This window comes from Pinus tabuliformis, chromosome 3_2, assembly GCF_031772625.1.
Source record: "Pinus tabuliformis cultivar Carrire ecotype Pingquan chromosome 3_2, CPIR1, whole genome shotgun sequence".
NCBI classification, from domain to species: domain Eukaryota; kingdom Viridiplantae; phylum Streptophyta; class Pinopsida; order Pinales; family Pinaceae; genus Pinus; species Pinus tabuliformis.
In genome coordinates, this window is record NC_142302.1 from 962,426,160 (window position 1) to 962,434,319 (window position 8,160).

The following is an 8,160-nucleotide window of genomic DNA, read 5'->3' on the forward strand; positions in this document are numbered from 1 at the left end:
GTTCATTTTTTAACAAGCTTAAACGCGGGTGGAAACATTTGCTCGATCTTATGTTTATTTTTTAACGAGCATGAACTATGCACTAAAACTGCTCGGATCTTGCGTTTATTTTTTAACGAGCATGAACTATGTGCTAAAACTGCTCGATGATAAGTTTGCATGCCCCCAGCATAACAACGCAAATCGAGGTGCATGCCCCCCAAGCTTCATTGCATTCAACTTGGTGGTTGGAATGAAGGTTTACCTTTGAGATTTGGAAAGGGGATTGTTTCATTTTTTAATGAGGTTGACACAGTAAAAGAACTATCCTCATGACTCCTTGTTTCATTTTTTAACGAGGTTGACACGAGATAAGAACCGTCCTCAGAGCCCACTGTATTTACAATATTTCTATTAGGGCGATGATCCACGCTGACAAAATGTTTAGGAATCTTCCGAATCCATTAGATATAGAAGATTTCATATTGTAGGTTTCCACTGTGGCCACTTCCGCCAGATTACTTGCAGGCGGTAGGGCAAAAGTACCCATTAAGGCAGGGTCTTTTAGGAGACCTACTCCAATATTTTGAAGCGAATGATTGCTTCCATGGATCATCGGAATGCTTCCCGTAACTTGTGAACTGTCGGGGAGGAAAGTTTGTTGGTCAACGATTGTAATTCCTCCTTGAAAGGGAAATGCAATATTTCTAAAGTAGGTCGACACAACTGCAGCCATGACATATATCCAGGGCCTTCCCAGTAGGATGTTGTAATCGAGGTTTCCATCAATTATTTCAACATCAATTCCTACTGTTTTTCCCCCTAGTTCAATTTGCAAGTTACTTAAAATCCCGTATGGAGTGTATGATCGTCCATAAAATTCTTTTAACGTCGTTGACGATCTCGACAAGGGTGGTGAGCCTAAATTCTTCCAGAAACTCGTCGACATAATACACGTAGATGCCCCCTCATCAATAATTGTTTGATGAACAGTTTTGTTGAGGGATTTCACTTGAATAAGGAAAGATAGTTGAGCTGGTAATTGAGGGTCATATCCTTTATGATCAAAGGCCACAAGATTGGAATCCCTTGGGCCAATCCCACCTATTGCTGATAATAAAGCTTGCTCTTGGGAGAGGCAATTTTGCGGTACCTCAAGTGTCGACATAGCGGACGACGATTGGTCCAGGTCCTCTACTATATTATAATTCTGTGCTACTTTGGCACGAGGATTAAATGTCGATTTGTGTACTCCTCCCTTTGGCGACTTTATCATTGGTTCAGGAATGATGGGTGGCACAACTTCGGTCAAAGTTGTCGTCGAACTACTAGGTTGTTCATTAGCCTTGTTATTCGACAGCTGTGGATTCCAATAATCTTTATTCCTTGTCAAAGCATCATTTTTCTGCTTTGAGACAGACAACATAAGCACTTGGGATCGGGAAGTATTTTGATTAGCAACCAGTTTGGTTCCCAGGTTTGGAAATGGATCAGTCAATACTGCTGAGGGTTTTGAACTCTTAAAGAGTTTCTTAACTTCAGCTATATGTGGACAATCTCTCGTCCAATGATCCTCATCGCATATATGACACCCCGCAGGGGGTTTCCTTTTTCTCCCTTTCTTTTTCTTCTTGCCCCCCGGTTGCTTCAGTCTTTTGCCCTTGTCGGTCGACACGGCATTTACTTCCGAGGCAAGAAGTTCCTCATTTGCATTTTGACTGGAAATCTTACGGGTTTTATTAGATGTAGCCTTTGTCGATTTCATGTATGTCGCGCCAATCACGCCATCGCCGGCATGAGAGTCATTGTTTGATTTAGGAGGAGGAGGAATTGAGAATTCCGGTCTAGGGGCGTCGGGTATTTTGTCGTAGAGCATGCCAGACTGAGTATAGACCAAGTCTAGATATTGCGCACGAGCGATAACTTGCTCTTCCGTTACGACTCCCCCCTTTGCCACATCTTCCGTTATGGCAGGAAGTAACGACTTGATAAACCATTCAGCTAATAGCTGATCGGGAACGTACGTTTTTACCATCCTACGACGACGTCGCCACTCATGTATATGATCAGATATGTGAGTGGCCATTGTCTATTTGAAATTGGTTAGGAGTTCCGTTCCCGTTTCATACCTTATCGGTAATTGAAAATGGGTTAAGAAAGTCATGGCTAAGGTACTGAAATTGTCGAACGAAGCTCTAGGCAATTCAATATACCATTTTTCCGGTGGACCCGTTAACCTCCTCTAAAAAAGGCGAAGTCTTATCGAATCATCATTCAGGGTGTTTGATGAACACCAAAGATGAAATGTCATCACATGATTCGACGGATCTTCACCCGGATTTCCATTAAATTTAGGAATATCTGACGGAAGTTTATGCGGAATCGCTGGCCACCAAGGGGCATAAGCAATTGGATCATTCGTCAGTCGGTTTAGATCTGGTAATTCTACAGTTGCTAGAAAGGGCAACTGTTGATTCAGGTTAGGCGAAGCATACCCAGGATAAGATGGAACCGCCTGAGCAGTGGGTCTTTGCATACCAGCATAATGTACTTGATGCTGGCAACTTTGACAAGGTTGATGGGCATAACCATTATAATATGGTTGTTGATTACCGCTTTGGAAATGCGATTGCCCATTACTTACAAAGACTTGTTGCTCAGGTCCTTGATATGATTGCTGGAATGGGGGTTGTCGAGTTTGAACCAGCTCTGGTTGTTGAACCATTTGCTGTTGACCAATACTGGATGATTGACCAAGATGAGGAGTCACAGTACTTGTTTGATCCTGAGTCGCTCCAGATAAGGAGGCACTAACCTGAGGTTGGGATTGAGTCGTTGAGACAAGAGGCTGTTGTATTGCAACCTGAGGCTGTTGGGGTTGACATACAACAGGTAGCGCTTGTACTTGCGACGCAGTCACCATAGCAGGTATAGTGGGAATATTCGACACAGGGTGGACTGGTTGCATTGAATATACAACCCTTGGTTGCTAAGGCAGTATTGGTACCCAACCACTGGATGTAATTCCAGTTTGACCTGAACTTTGTTGTAAACTCCCATATGGTTGTTCTCCGGGAGGGAAAAATGAAAAGGCATATTGCCCTCCATATGGTGGCAATCCAGTACTTAAAGGGTATATTGGCCTTTGAAGACACATTGGATCAATTTGTTGAGTTTCAACATAAGAAATACCAGATGATAATCCGGATGAAGAAATAGGAACTAAGCATGTCATCGAAGCAGTCCTTGATGGGACTCTGGCTTGTTGTTGATAACTTGCCGGGACAGATGGTATACCATCGAACATCGTTGGGGTAGCACCAGGAGGCTCTGCCGCTGTTGTGTTGGATGACACAGTCCTGGATGTCGATGGTTGTTCAGACATATCTAGTCTATCCAAAATATTTTCTAGCGATTCTACAAGAACTTACGATGAAAAGAGACTAACTTCGAAGATCAACGAGGGAATGGTGATGATTATTCCATTTAAAATAAATTTTAACGACGCTTAGACACAACCTGCTTTTTCAATTTTAAAGAGTCGAGAAAAAGCAAAAGATGACTCTAGTCTCCTTCGATGTTTTAACGAGCCCGAAGTGACAAATGCTCGGATGGACTTTTTCCGTTATAGAGTCTGAAAAAGGCCAAAAGGAACTGCTCTGGAGTTCTAGGCAGAGGGTGTGCCAAACTTTTCGCAAAACCGCAGAATACTTTTTAGGGTACGGGTGATCGATCTTCCTGAATGCTGTGTTCAGTGCATTGGGATCAGTAAGGCGGCTGACATGGCTTCCTAAGGATAAAGGTTTTATGCCTATATGGGTCTCCCAATATATACGCGACGGTACGTGGGAGCACAATCCGTACTGGCGCTATCGTCCCTCAGGAGGAATCACCCACCATCCATGAGATCGACAGTCACCAGGTTTTACGACGCCGGAACACGTCTCTAGCCTAGACCTCTATGTTGTGCGTTATGTTGCAAAGCGTTGTTAAGTTCATTCAATTTATTTTAAGTTGATATTTTTAGAAGTTTACCTTTCAAGCTTCACCATGAGATGTATGATACAATTCCTAAATGCAGTCTAAAGATGATAAGCAAGCTTTATATCTTTTCAACTTTGAAAATCCTAGCTACTAAGGGAAAAGAAAGACACCATCTTTTCTCAAAGAGCAATCAGCACACTCTAATGCACTTTTCCTAAATCAGACATGCAAACTATTAGGATGCAAATGCACAATGCAGGTGTTTGTTTTCCGCTTTCTTAGTATTGATCCCTACAAAGAAAGCTTTTTGTACAACTTTGAATTTTCTTTTAAATGACCAATACAAACAAGTTTACTTTTTCGAAATCAGAGAGGGTAGAAGAGATTACAACACTTAACGATTTCCGAAATGAATACTTGTTTCGACACTTAAAAGAGACAAATTCAAACCAATAAGCAAAAGAAAATGTATAATCAACTGCAAACAGCCAATGAACTCTCTTCTAAGATCACAATTAACAGATCTGAATCAAGGGCTACAGGATGACTATTTCACTCATGCAAAGGAAAACTGCAAATGATGCCACAAACACATAAAAACACTCACAGTCTTTTTGTACAAAAGGAGGCGGAATTTAAGCAGAGAAAAGGAGTTATTAGAATGGTACCTATGCTGGTTACAGGCTGCAAAAATCAGAGATCAAAACAAGGCAAAATAGAGCAGAGAACCCCAGCTGCACAAGGCCAAACTGGTTCAGCGCAACCTCAACACAGGGGTTTTGACATTCAGCACAGGTAGCCTTCAGGGGACCTGCGTTGAAATGTAGAATCCCTTCACAGGGTCTGCGCTGAAGGAGAAACTCTCGTTTCTCACTGGTTCTGGGTCACAGATTGCTATTTAATCTACTGTTTCAGGCCAAATAAAAGAAACAAGCAAGGTGAAATCAAAGGGATGCTTTGAGGGAGTACTAAGATCTATCACAAAGGACCATCAAATCATTTGTGAGTCCATTGTTCAGATCATAGACAAGTCCAGTGATTGGATCAAAGCAACAACTGTCTACTTTGCATCTGGGAATAGTAGATGCAGTTCGATTGTTGCTGTCGAGTCTATGAAACAAACAATGATAGAGACACAAATAAAATGACTAAACAAATCTCCCCAGTGGAGTCGCCAATTTGTTGTGGGGAAAAATGCCTATGCAGGACGATCCTATCCACCTAAGGTGTGACAGTGCCTTAGCAACAAACAGAGACAGCTATTCTAGTATTCTTCCTTTATGAATTAAGAATGAAGAGAGATATATGGACTAACTGGTGTCTTCCATTTGTCCCTCGATCCGGTCTCTCTTCTCTTTGTGAGTTCCCAGCTACTTGCCTTCTCGCTCGCCCAGCTTCAAGAGGTTTCTGCAAGATCACAAGAAGAGAACACTACACAAGACATGGATTCATATTCATAACTAGTTCAGGATTAGAAATAAACTAGACATACTAATGCAATCATACATCAAAAATACATCAGTATATAGGAGAAACCAAGATAGCTTTATTGATGAATAACAAGGTTCAGGAAGAGATACAACCCAGAGGGCTCCAATCCAGCATCTCCTTCCCAGCGAATGGAATTCCTATCTTCACCCCCTTCAAAGCATTAAGCACCCAATGATTCCAATCTCAAACCAATAGCAATTCTTTGCAATAACAAAATTCCAGCCTCTAGATCTCATGGAGGAGAGATCCATATATAGATGTTTGGAGAGAGGATGAGTCAGCTTGAGATCTGACTAGTGTCCTCTCCCTCTGTCAGTTCTTGATTCCACTTGGAGGTTCTTGCTTCCACTTGGAGATTAGGAACCTCTTACTCATCACCAGTCGAATTCACTGAGGCAAGTGTCATTGAGGAAGATTTTGGAAGCTTCCTGGGCCTTGACACCTCTTATAATGAACTTGCCACATGTCAACTCTCGCTCAGCGCAGGTAGCCAGTGTTGCCTTTGACATTCAGTGCTGGTAGCCAGTGTTGGCTCTGACATTCAGTGCAAACAGCTAGTGGAGCGACTGAATTGATCCTGAATTGACTTGTTTTTGAGCAGTTTCTGGTGGAGAACTTCTGTGAATTGCTGTGGTTTGTTAGCCTTGTTCCTCTAGGGGTAGGAACAACATGTTTAGGGACTTTGGATCCCTTAGATTATGGACATTTCATGCTCAATGTTGTAAGGCACAAAAATGTCTATAACAACACTGCAACCCCAAGCATAAAATGTCCATAAACCAAGGGCTCCTAAGTCCCTCAAAATGTTGTTCTAACCCCTAAAGGAACAAGGTCAATTGATTACAGCTTCTCCCAGAAGTTCTCCATGAAAAACTACTCAGAACTGGTCAAAACAGGATCATTTCAGCTGCTCCATAGGCAAAGTGTGTTGCATCTCACCTAAATGCACTGTGTGGGTGCGTTGCATTTCAAAAAGCCCTTCTATGGGGTGCGATGGGCGAGAAATGACAAATGGCAGTGTCATTCCGCGAGGTGGAGAGGCATGGAATATTCCAGAAACTTCTCCTGTGACACTTGCCTCTCTGAATTCGACCAAGGATGAGTAAGAGATCATCAATCTCCAAGTGGAAGCAAGAACTATCAGAGGGAAGACACTAATCAAATCACAAGCTGACTCATCTCCCTTACAGATATCTATATATGGATCCCTCATCCCAGAGATCCAGAGGCTGGAATTTTGCATATTGTAAGGAATTGCTGTTGGTTTCTTGAGACAACATCATAAGTGTTGGGTGATCTAAGATTTGTATGAGGTGAAGAAGGGCTTACTTGCTGAGAGGATGATGCTGGGTCAGAACAACTGGTTGTAACTCCCTTGGCTCTTTCTTGTTTATCAATAAAATCTATTCAAGTTTTCCTCCATACTCTTGTGTCATTTATGTTTTATGCATTTGTATGGTCAATTTACATCTGATCCTAGATTGTTTATGATTATAGATCCATGTTCTTGTATAGTGTCATGCTACTGTGATCCTACAGGTACTCTGTGAAGCTGGGCGTACAAGGGAGCAAGTAGCAAAAGGCTATCAAGAGAGAGAGGAGTCGAACTAGGAGATTAACACAAGACAGAGGTTTGTCTTCTTTGTTCTTCTCTAATCTATATTTCATAAAGGAAAAACAAAAGTAGCTTTAATTTGTTTGTTTCTAAGGTAGCTACAACACCTTAGTGGGATAAGCAGTTCTGTGTAGACACTTTTCCCTGTAACAACAATGGAGGTATTACATTATGGGGAAGGAGATGATCATCCAAACAATCGACCAACCCATGCAGTTCATACAAACAAAAGGAAGGTTGTAGTATGATCTCCATAAAAAATGGTACACGCAACTGTAATAGTTCCATTTGAATATTAAGAATAAGAAGGGCAACACCAATAATGTTTTAAACTGCCTCAACTGATCATTGGTCATGGTGTTGACCATTATGCTCAACTCTTGTGGTCCCGAGACTTCAGGGTGGTCGCATCCATAATTCGGAAACACATACCAAATTCTTCTGGAAGGCAAGAAAGTTATTGATTTTCATTTTCGGGGTTCATTGTTATGCAACCCGGGATGCCTCTCTGCTCCTTCAAGCGAGTGGTCCAAGATGATTTAGGTGGCACACTATAGTCAGGGTGTCATAAATTTTAGAGTAGAGAAAATTGTGGCACTGTTGCAAATTTTCGTTTATTGGAAAAACCTTTGATAAGATGTTGGGAACTGGATAAGATCTTGCACTTCCTATTCCATTTCCAAACTGATCATTAAGAATAAAGGCTTATATACTCCTATGCCCACTCCTATTCGGCCTTGGGAATCCATCTCCATGGATTACATGTCAGGCTTTCCTTTTACTAAGCATGGCAACGACTTTGTTTTAATGGTCATCTACAGATTCTCTAAGATGGAAATTCTATCGGCATGCAACAAAAGTATCACAACATAAGCCACTACTAATCTCTTCATTGAACAAGTGTGGGTACACTTTGGGATCCCGCAGTCCATTATATCATATCAAGATAGAAAGTTCCTAAGTACATTTTCTTCGAGCCTTTGTTTGATTGCAGATACCAAGCTCACCAAGTCCATGGAATTCTGCCACCAAAGTCATGGCCAAAAAGATTCATCAACACGATGATTGTGCACATTTTTCACATGTAAAAC